The sequence below is a fragment of the Octopus bimaculoides genome, chromosome 1, assembly GCF_001194135.2.
Source record: "Octopus bimaculoides isolate UCB-OBI-ISO-001 chromosome 1, ASM119413v2, whole genome shotgun sequence".
NCBI lineage: Eukaryota > Metazoa > Mollusca > Cephalopoda > Octopoda > Octopodidae > Octopus > Octopus bimaculoides.
The window spans coordinates 101,687,671-101,699,293 of record NC_068981.1 but is presented as its reverse complement, the minus strand read 5'-3'; the positions used below and the strand labels follow the sequence as shown (position 1 = coordinate 101,699,293).

The 11,623-nt window shown below is 35.5% G+C and overlaps 1 long non-coding RNA gene across 1 annotated transcript; it reads right to left on the bottom strand.

Annotated features, from left to right (window-relative positions):
• On the bottom strand, positions 1–9,800 carry LOC106874367 (uncharacterized). Its single transcript, XR_001410000.2, has 3 exons — positions 9,663–9,800; positions 5,592–5,709; positions 1–304 (listed from the first exon to the last, which is right to left on the bottom strand). It is a non-coding gene; the product is annotated as an uncharacterized LOC106874367 (long non-coding RNA).
• Positions 9,801–11,623: the final 1,823 nt, after the last annotated feature.

Genomic DNA, 11,623 nt, shown 5'->3' with positions numbered 1-11,623 from the left:
TAACACAATCACCATGATCACCATTGTTAACTTAACCTTAGCTTGCTTCTTTCGCTTATTTTGTTCTTGCTGTTGCTGTTGTTGTTTCAACCAAGGTCAGCTCTTATCAAGCAAACCTATGCATGCTCTAAGACGTTCTAGGCTTGATCATTCTGTCATTTTGGGATACCAGGGATGTCACTGTCCAATTTGAATATCAGGGTCTACAGTGTTCTTCCTCTTTGAAAACAGTAATGTGTGATTTGGAGGAGATTTGGTTGCTATTTGTAGCAGGTTGAGTGACCACCACATTGTTGGCTTATTGCTTATCCATGAATAAAAGCAGAAAGGAAAGTATAAAGTTTAGTTTGTAAAGAGGCTCAAAATGCACAACATAGATTAAATATCACACAACCAAGTTTGTACTGCAGAACAAAACTAATATTCTGAACAGATGCTGAATATTCACAAAAAACATCCATAACACTACTCATATGGTGAACCAATAAGAAAGGGTTTATGAAGTCATGTAACCTGATAGCTGTATCAGCCAAATCTCCCTCAGACCAATTCAAAATTGATTTGGAATAGGATTAACCATGATGAGATGCAGTTCAACTTAGGGGAAAGTTACCACTGATACTCAATTCCTAGTGAAACAGTTGCAAGAGAAATAATAGACTAAGAATAATCTCTTATTCTTAACATTGATCTACTTGGAGAAGGCCTTTGACAGAGTCCCCCACTTTTTGGCCTGAAGGCCCTTGAGGGTTGCTAAGGAAACTAGAGGTAGATGAGTGAATGGCTTGGGGAGAGCCATATAAAGAGATGCAATTAGTTAAGGCGAGAATCAAGAATGAGTTCATTAATGAATTTAACATGCAGGTAGGGATTCATTAGGATTCAGTTCTTAACTTTCTCCTATTCATTATAGTCCTCCAAGTTATAACAAAAGAATTCAAGACCAGCAGTCTGTAGAAATTTCTGTATGTGAATGACCTTGTTCTTATAATAAAGTCTGTAGAAAATTTGGAGAAGCAGAACCTGGATTTGAAAGGCCTTGAAGTAAATTTCACCAAGTTAAAAGTTATAATAGAAAGAATTTGGATCTTAGAAGAAAATAAGCTTTGGGTAAGTTTCTGTCTTTTTTCAATCCCTCTCATCTATGTTGACAAGTCAACTGTACATATTCAGGAACTGCCCTTAAATATTTCTCATTAAGCATGAAGACAGCATTGTTCTATGTCAGTTGTAAACAATAAAATATCATTCGATGGGTGTATTGTGTCCTTCCAAACAGATGCATTTTTCAGCAGCACTTTTGCTGATCTATGAAGAGGAAGAGAAGAACTATGGTTTTCTAAAGCTGTTAGCAGAAAGCTCTAAAAGGCTGATAACAAATGACATCTGAACTATGGTAGATAATAAATAATTGCTTGAGTGGAATATTACCAGGACAAGATGGTCAGTCCTGTGAACTTGGTTCAAACATTCACTCATCTTAGTTGATGTGTACCACAATGGGCAGTAAACCAAGGTTAACTAGATGAGGACAAGTGGAACATAGGCAATAATTTTGGGGCCTTAGTTCAGTTTAAATACAGATTTGAAGTTTGGGGATCAAAAGACCTGCTATGTGAGTGGAATTTATACTTTGTAATGTTGTTGGACTCACATAAACTTGTGCACTTATCGGAAGATCTAACCGGGACAATGTTCATCTCAATATATTGTTGAGAGGTTTAAAGTAGTGGGCTGGTAGAATTGTTAGCATGCCAGATACATCCTTATTCAAGGACCATTTGAACAGAATGGGCTACACAACCTGAAGAAAATTCTAACTGGGCCCCACCTGCAAGGTCATGTGCTGTTTATCTTGATATGAGATCACCATGTTACACACATATGGTTGTGATGCATGTGCCTGGTATACCCTTATCAGACGGGTAGTCATGATGGGTATATTGGGCTTCATATATTTTACCCCAGTGTCACTTTGATGGCATGCACTGCTCTCTCAGTCAATAATAATAATAATAATAATAATATTTCTGCTTGGCACTGACAAATGGTCCTTGAATAAGGATGTTGAATGAAACACCCATGTTTCCAGAGGTGAATTATTCAAACTCCAAAGAATTCTTCTCAACACAAGGCTATGATGTTTCCCCACTACTTCTGCTCGTGATCAGATATGCACATATCGTCAGCCACCAAAGGACATGCTCAACTGGCTAAGGTCAAGCAACTGACAAGCAAATCTGTGGCATTGAGCAGAATATTTGCTGTAGCCCGTCTTTTATACCAAGACAAAACAATGTACATGATAACATTTCCAATCAGTTCAATCAGAACTCATGAGAGCCAGTGCCTGGTACTGCATCAGGGCATTATCATCATCATCATCATTAGAAGAAGAAGAAGAAGAAAACTGAGTCAATACAGCATAGTTTTGATTCCTGGAAGTAGACATTTCACTTCACAAACATCCATCTCCGTTACTTCCATTTCTTCTTTTCAGTTTCTCTAAAATTGTAAAAAGAATTAATCACCTGTTGACAGGTACTTTTCTTTAAAGCAAGTGATTGACTCTATTTATCAAAATTGCTAAGTTTGTCAGATAAATAATTGATTGATCGCTTAATATACTGATTTCCAAAACAGTGCACCACAAAAATAATATAACTATATTTAAGAAAGGAGAAAAAGTAACCAACAATTTTATTGAATTATACAGACTCTTCCAATACAGGATATTGGTTAAAGGAAACTATTACATTGTTGTTATGCAAATATATTGTGTGTGTATGTGATGTGAATGGATGTCAACAGTTCCATAAAGAAGTGCTGATCACTCAAAATAGATGGAACAAAGTACCAATGGATGACCTCAGAACACTGAACCTTAAGGAAAAGATGACAAAGGACTGATATATCTGGTGCTTTGCTGTACTCAAGAAGGGCTGTCCTCCCCAGCAGAAGTTTTAATGCTGCACACCCTGATAAAGTGGACTGATTTGCTAAAGTCCTGTGCCAGTGTCACGTAAAAAGTACTCCAGTGCCATGTTAAAAGCACCCAGTGCACACTGTGAAGTGGTTGGCATTAGGAAGGGCATCCAGCTATAGAAACCCAGCCAAATTAGATTGGTACCTGGTGTAGCTCTCCTGCTTACCAGCTCTGGTAAAAATGTCCAACCCATGCCAGCATGGAAAATAGACATTAAAGAATGATGTGTGTGTGTGTGTGTGTGTGTTGTTTATGTTTAGCCTAAAAACCAATGTAGTTTATATTAATGTTTCTTTATGGCATTCATCATAGCTACTTCAATATATAGTACGGCCATCATCTAAGTAGTTATATAGTATATCTAGAACAGTAAATTTGTGGTTCATACTTAGTCATTCAGTCAACTACATGCAGGCCATAGGATTGACAGATCAACTGGAACTGTTACAGAATTATACAAGATAATCAAAAACAATGGTAATGGTCTGATATTTGGTCCCAAGTACTATGGCCTGGAACAGTGAATAGTCCCCAAACATTCAATAGGTTACCTGTTCTTGTACGAGTGACTACAGTTAGACAATAACAGCATCAACATCACTACAATCAACAACAAGCCTGCAGTATGATATGAGTCAAGTTAATCATATCCTATTGAAGTCACAGGCAGTCTGAAGTACTTGAGCTACATGATCTCTTTCTATGATCCATGTAATGTCATGGCTGTATGGTTAAGAATTTTGGCTTGCAACCTCAAGGTTTCAGGTTCAGTCATATTGAGTGGCACCTTGTGAGTCCTTGTGAGTGTTTTTCTTAAATGGAAACTATATGGAATCCCTGTTTATGTGTCCGCGTTAGTCCTCCACAACTGCTTGACAATTGGTGTGAGTTTGTTTACATCCACATAACTTAGCAGTTCAGCAAAAGAGGTTGATAGAACAATACCACCAAAGTCAAAATAAGCACTGGGGTCAAACCGTTTGACTAAACCCTTCCAGGGAGTACCCCAGTGGCTGTGGTCCAATGACTGAAACAATTAAGAGATATCTTATAGCAGGTACAGGCAGCCTAAAATATTTGAACTGCATGTGGTCCTTTATATCTTTTTTCTATGACATACATAATGATATGATTAAATACAAACTAAATAACTTAATATTTTGTATTGTAGTCAAGGCAGTGAGCTGGTAGAATAGTTAACATACCAAGCAAAATGCTTAGCTGCATTTCATCCATCATTATGCTTTGAGTTCAAATTCCTCTGAGATTGACTTTGTCTTTCATCCTTTCAGGGTTGATAAAATAAGTACCAATTGAACGCTGGGGTCAATTTAATCAACTAAGTCCCTCCTCACACTTGCAGAAGTGCCAAAATTCGAGACCAATATTTTGTAATGTAGTTTTCAAGTCCGACCTTAATATATTTTTACGACACAGTGTAATCTATGGTATATTCTGTGGTATATGTGATGTTTATTCAATTATTATTGTAGTGTAGTCGCCTGACTTATGATAATCAATGTTCAGAAGGCCTACTGCTTGAGAAAGTTTACATGTGCAGTGAATCAATTTCCAACATTTAGTAAGCACTAACAGAATAACAGAATGTGATGGGCATAATTCCAGTGTTAAAATCAAATATTGAACATAACAAAGGCAAAATAAGTTGACATAGAAATCCAGGTAATGAGGTGAGGGGAGAAAATAATCTTCCCTTTGACAAACATTGTAATGAAAACAGATATGTTTTGATCTTATTAGATCTCCTCAGTAAAGCATAATTCCTCTATGTGCCAGGACAATTCAATAGCTTAAGTTATATATTGAAGATTGACTTAAACAAAGCTGACTAAGGAAGATTTTACATTAACTACACTTGGCATCATCAGTTTATGGTTGAACGCTTTCAAGTAAAGAAAGGCATGCAATAAATGTTTGCAAATTGAATAGGGAAGCAAATGGAATTAAGTGTTCAATTCAGGAAAATCACAAAGCTGCCATGTATTGCTACAGTTATAGCTCTTTGACCTATACTTTGGTAGTTCAATGCTTTATCTACTCAACCAGAGAGAGAAAAATAATTCCAGTTTCATGATCAACTTTAACTCCATTTTTCTGTGCTGGTGAGTTCTACTCAGTTCTCATTTCTTTTCTGTCTACTCTTTATCTCCAACGTTGGCTGTGATTTCATTTTGTTCCTATTTCCAGTAACTGTTATGAAGTTGAAATTAAAATTCTCTGAAACAATTCTCTTAAATCAATTAGTTTGGTTTCTATTCAACAGCCACAATTGAAAGCAGCACTTTAAAATGGTTATAATTTTGTTGTAATTCATTAAAAGTGACAAAACCAAATATTTAATCAATTCCCATATTCAATTTTGTCCAAAATAAAAATAAGCAGAGCTTGATAACTGATCATGTTTCAAGAACTAAATTATTTACTGCATTATTTAGTGATGTTTCCCAATTCTCTTCCTTTCCTTGAAAATGATTGGTTGTTAAGTGTTTAAAGTATAAAGTTACTAGAGAAAAGATTCTAAAATACTTGCTCCAGAAATTGTTGCAAATATTGAAACTTACAAAAATATTTATCCCATATTTACCTGTGTTGGTGTCTAGACCTTAGATTAATTACCCCTGCTCGAGCAGACCTACACACAAAAACATTCCAGCTGTCACACTTCCATCCTTTATACTGTGTTATCAAATGTGTCTTTCTTTCTGAAACAAAAGTGATATATAATTTGAGGGAATTTCTTGGAGGTTATGTGAATATGTAAAGCTTTCCTGTTAGTTCATCAAAGCTTAGATGTCAATAGTCAGACCATTTGAAAAGCAGAGAAATCAATGTAAAGCGGAATACAAATAACGTTTCCAAGTTTTACCAATAGCAAGTATAGATGGTTTCATCCAGAATATATGTTTATGAGATGGTGATGGAGTGCTGATTAAAAATTTTGAGGATACTAAAGAAAGTAAGAAGTACTGGTGACCAACCAAAACTTTATCAATTGATTTACATAGAGAGAGAAAGAGAGAGATGTATGTGAATTTGTGTGTGTGTGTGTGTGTGTGTGTGTGCACATATGTGTGTCGTGTATATATACACACAGATACATATGTATAGTAGGATGCATACCTTGACATCCTTATAGGCACATTTGTTATGTAAAAGGAGATTAATATCATAGTCAGTATAAGGAAGTGAGCAGACAGAATGATTAGCACACTAGGTAAAATACTTTGCAGCATTTAGTCCATCTTTACATTTTGAGGTCAAATTCTGCCAAGGTCAACTTTGCATTTCATCCTTTCAGAGTCGATAAAATAAGTACCAGTTAAGAATTGGGGCTGATATAATCAACTTACCCCCTCCCGCTAAATTTCTGTCCTTGTTCCAAAATTTTAAATCAATATTATATTATAATCAGTATACTAGTGTGTGTAGCTGTACATAGACCTCAGAAATGTTCCTTGATATTTAATGAATAAAATGATAAAAAAGAAATCTTCAATTAAATAATCCAAAAGAATGTTGTAATAGATTATACATAATAGCATATCAGTCTATAGTTTGTAGCTTCAAACATACATCTGCCAAATCTTAATATTCTTCTAATTAGCTGCCACAAAAAAAATGTATAATTAATATAAAAGTATGCTATAATGGAGTTTACATCATTCAAGAATAGTAGTATATTAGTATGTGTCGATGTAAAAGTACATCTCTCAAATCATTTTTTAATAGTCTGCCAACTCTTCATTTAATTAATTACAGGAATCCAGATGAGGAATGAAAAACAGCAGCAGATTTAAGTGAAAGAAAGTGAAAGAAAGGAAATAGCTGGATGACAAAATAGTCAGACTTTTCTATAGAAATTCATAAAAATTTAAATAAATGAAATGAAACACATTGCTACTTTATACGTGTGTGTGTGTGTGTGTGTGTGTGTATGCGTGCGTGCATGTATGTGTGTGTGTGTGTGAAAATGAGTGTCATACAAACTCCCTGTGAGTATAAATTTAAGTGTGATTTTGTGCACAGACAAGCACAAATAGACAACTCATCCGTGTATGCGTGTGTGTGTGTGTGTGGAATATACATAGTTGAGCACTTAACACTCTTGAAGCCAAGATTGTTAAGTTTTGGGTTCACTCCTGGAACAAGTAGCCTGTTGTCTTTGAGTAAGTTGCTTCATTTCACATTGTCTTTGCACTACCCACATGTCCTTCTATATCATTTCTCTCTTTTTCTTCCTGTCTACCTCTCTTACCTGATTCTCCTCCACCTTGCCCATCACATCTTTTGTCACTCTCTCACTCTCTCCCATATTGCACACCCTCTTTCCCTATTTTACCCACATGTTCTATCTCTCTTGTTTTGATTCTATCTTCATCTCATTCTCTTGTCCCACACTCTCTCACTCTCACTCTCATGCCCACACTCTCTCAGTCACTCTTTCTCTCTCATCATTTTTCCCCTTTTTCCCAACAGTCCAAACTTCTACAGATTTCTTAGTCTGTAACCACTTCCCTTTCATTCATTACCCACATACTACTTACAAAGTTCTATAACTGTATCTTTAGTATTGTTAGCTAAGAAGACAGACTCCATAAACAACAGAGAAGAAAGTCCGTTTAGGGTAAGACAGCACTAACTCTGAATAAAAACTGACACAGTATGCAAGAAACACTTTAGTCCTGACAGATAAACCCCTGAATGCTTGTAGCATGATAAAATGCACCTAATCTATACTGTAAAATGGTTGATGATAGGAAGGACAGTCAACCAGTAAAACAATTTCCAAAACAGGAAATATTCCAATATATCGATAAAGATAAGTTTCATACACAATATTGATTTCAAATTTTGGCACAAGGCTAGCATGTTCAGGGGTGGGGGGATAAGTCTATTCCATCAACCCCAGTGTTCAACTGGTACTTGTCTTATCAACCCCAAAAGGATGAAAGGCAAAGTCAACCTTGGTGGAATTTGAACTAAGAATGTAAACATTGCATACACAATGATACACCACTTAAGTTGGCAGGGTTGTTCACGGTAGTAAGGTAGTTAGGTAGAAATATATGGGCATGTACAAGAACACACAAACACTTCAACCACCATAAAAGGGATCATACACTTCCTTTCAGGGGCAGAGAACAGATCTCAAACACCAACTCATCCAACACTAGAAGCTCATTGCCACAATTATCAATGTTGGTACAATTTAAAGTAGATCTCGTGAGATTACGGAGGTACTATGAATTGTAGATGACTTGATGTGTGGTGTATGCGAGAGGTGGCAGAATATAGATGACTAAGGATTGCAGAAACAATTTTAAACTGGGTTAACATGGAGAAAGGATATTAAAACAGTGACGAAAGTAACAATAATGCAAATGATAAAAGTGCCGACAATAATGATGGTGATGATAATTGTGATGGTGGTGGGGGCGGCGACAGTGCGTATTCTTTTATCTTTTCAGTGCTTGAAAAGTTAAGGTGGTTCTCTTCATTGAAGTATTTCTTTTAACATTTGGATACCCTTTTATGTTAAGGATACAAAGAAAGAAAACCAAAACCTTGTTTGCAGTGAGGTGAAGGTTAATATAAAGTTAACCAGTATCTATTTGGTCTAACAGGCTACCCAGTTTAACAACATCATCTAGTTATTCTTTATCAGTGGTTTTCAACTTGGGTTCATATAAGATTCAGATGTTTAAATTTGTGCAATAAATTGGTTGTACTTCTACAACACACAAGATATTTTGACATTTTTTTTTTTGGTACAATTCCTAATAGTATTTAATTATAAAAATATAACAAGACTTTTCAAAACATCGAATGGCTTTGGAACTCCAGGAGAATAAAATAGGAATCAAAGGAGTCCACAAACAAAAAAAAATGGTTAAAAGCCACTGTTCCATAACTTTACTGTTTGTGAGTAGGTCTTAAAGGAGCATGTACACCAGGTATCTCCAATGTGATATGCTAATTCTAAGTCTTATAAATAAAAAATCAATTCTAAGTCTATGTGACTCAGTGCCAATTCTGCTCCACACGAGACTGAACAGATTTCAATCGAGAATTATGCAATATCAGACGCGCTGAATGTCCACTATCAATATATCCCATAACAGACTTTTTTTCGTATTGCCATATGAAAAATAAAAGTTACTATGTCTGTTAGCTAGCCTTTAGTTTCTTCTATCAAGCCTAAAGGTTCAAGAATTGATGGAATATTAATGCGACTTACTATAGATAAAATGCAAATCTAAGATAATGGATAAAATGGACATACAATAGCAAATCGGCTTAATGTAATAAACAACCATAAAGATATGCCTTTACATAATCAATACTTCTCTGGCTCTAACCTAAATATTGTCATGTAACTGGGAATTCTTCTGAATATCTTGAATATTAATTCAGGTCAATCAGAAATTTATGGGGAAAGACACAAAGAGAACTGTTGCATAATGGGTATCAACGATGTGGGGGGGGGGGTGAATACTGACGCATCTATGTATGTATACTTGCAAGCACTCACGTATACACACACGCGCAAACGCACAAAGGTGGGAGAGAGAGAGAGAGAGAGAGCGTATGTGTGTATGCCTTAGAATATGTTACGAATGTACACACGACGAGAAAATTCTTAACCACAACTCACAGAATTTAGTTCAGATTACGATGTGTTTCGTGATTATAGAGTTTCCAAAGTTAACTTTGTAATTGAAAAATAACTTAGTTGTCTATCTACCAAACTGGTCAGTGAAATATCTCAGTATTTGAAACATTTCAAAATTGAAACGCAACATTTTTCTCTTTGAGCAAACTTATTTGTGTATTTACATAATGTATTAATAATAAACAGAACATGACGTCATAATGAAATATTTCCCTGTCTTAAATACCTAGATTCAAGAATGTTTTGACAAAAGAATATTCTGGTTATTAGAACGTAATTCATCATCATTTGGTGACATCCCCCCACCCACCAACTGAGACAGACCATTACTGTTCAGGTCTTGTAACTCGTACCCTGAATCGATAGTAATATATACGAAGCTATTTACATGTCTACAAAAGTATGTGATGTGAGAAAAAGAGTGTATGTATGTTACTGCGTGTTTTTCTTTGGGTGTGTATATGTCTATCGCATGACCAAAGTTACTTTGGTGAACATGGATATAATGCACAAGACATAGTCTATGTAATTCCAGTGTTGGTATCTTGCAAACCGTGGAAAATATGAAATATTAACAAAGTCGGACTTTAGAAAATGTATTATTATGTCATAAAAGAAACATTTAAAAGCAGAAAACCTTCCGCATCTTTCTCTTTGAGCAAACTATATTTGTCTATTTAAATGATATATCAATATTGAATAGAACGCTAATTACATGATGTCATAACGGAATACTTCTCCGTCTGGAAGGATAAGATTCGAGTTATTTCAGATATACAAAATGTTTTAGTTATTCGACCGAAAATTGTCATCATCATTTGCCGACCCCAGCCGAGACAGACCTTACAACTCCTCCCCAAAGCTTACGATCTTTCATCGTCACACAAAGCTCCCGCACCTCATATTCATTATCACACCAAGGTCACTCATCCAAATATCTGATATATATAGATAACAGAGATCCCGACTTTTCCAAAAGATACCTAACTGAGATTTCCAAAGGTCAAATGAGGACGCTAGATCATTACTTGCTCTATCGATGTTGCCTCACAATAATCTCCAAATGCTTGGAAATTCATGTATGCGGAAGGTCTGAAATTTCTTAGAGATGAAAAGCGCTTGAGATTAAATAAAATATATGTTTCCCTTGTGGATAAATGAAACAAAGCGAGACAAATAAAATAAAATAGCTACAGCTCGTAGCTGAAGCCAGTGATTTCCAGTCATGAGCCAGGATATTTGAGATCCTAAGTTTCTGAGAGAGGGGGCTCCTATAAATTGAATCTTTTCACTATAAATTTAATTGCCAAATGTACGATCCCCAGGACAAAATACTCATGTCATTTTTTAAAACCATATTACAGTTTATTACAATGTATTATCTAGCTTATGCAACTGGGAAAAGACAGTCACATAGAAATAATTAAAGAAGCATTTAATCTTATATAGGTGGGAAAAACCCGTATCCAAAATATACCGTTACATACATTTTACAAAGTAACCAACATTTTGCGAAGAAAATGAGGAATACGGTTATTAATGTTGGCATATTATCAATAGTTGGAAAAACTTCGAATCGAAACAAAGCCTTAACACATATTTTACGAAGTTTAGGATATGAGTAAAAATGTTATATAGTTTTATTTTATTATTCTGCTGTCTTTTGCAAAAGTTAGTTCTTTTTTATCTGATGCTAAGCATTGACAAACGTTTTATTGTCTATGTGTGTATTTAAGTATGTGTAGTTGTATATATTTGCTACGGTGAGCATTCACGTATGTATGTGAATCTATTTATGTGATAGTGGTTGCATGTGTAGTAACGCCGTGCGCATAAGTGGTCTCACGCATGCGTGGAATTAAACAGCCAAGCGTTCCCGCTTTAATCTTCCTCTTTTACGGTCGGCCGACCATGAGCATGGACGTGATAAGCTGTCTCTCTAC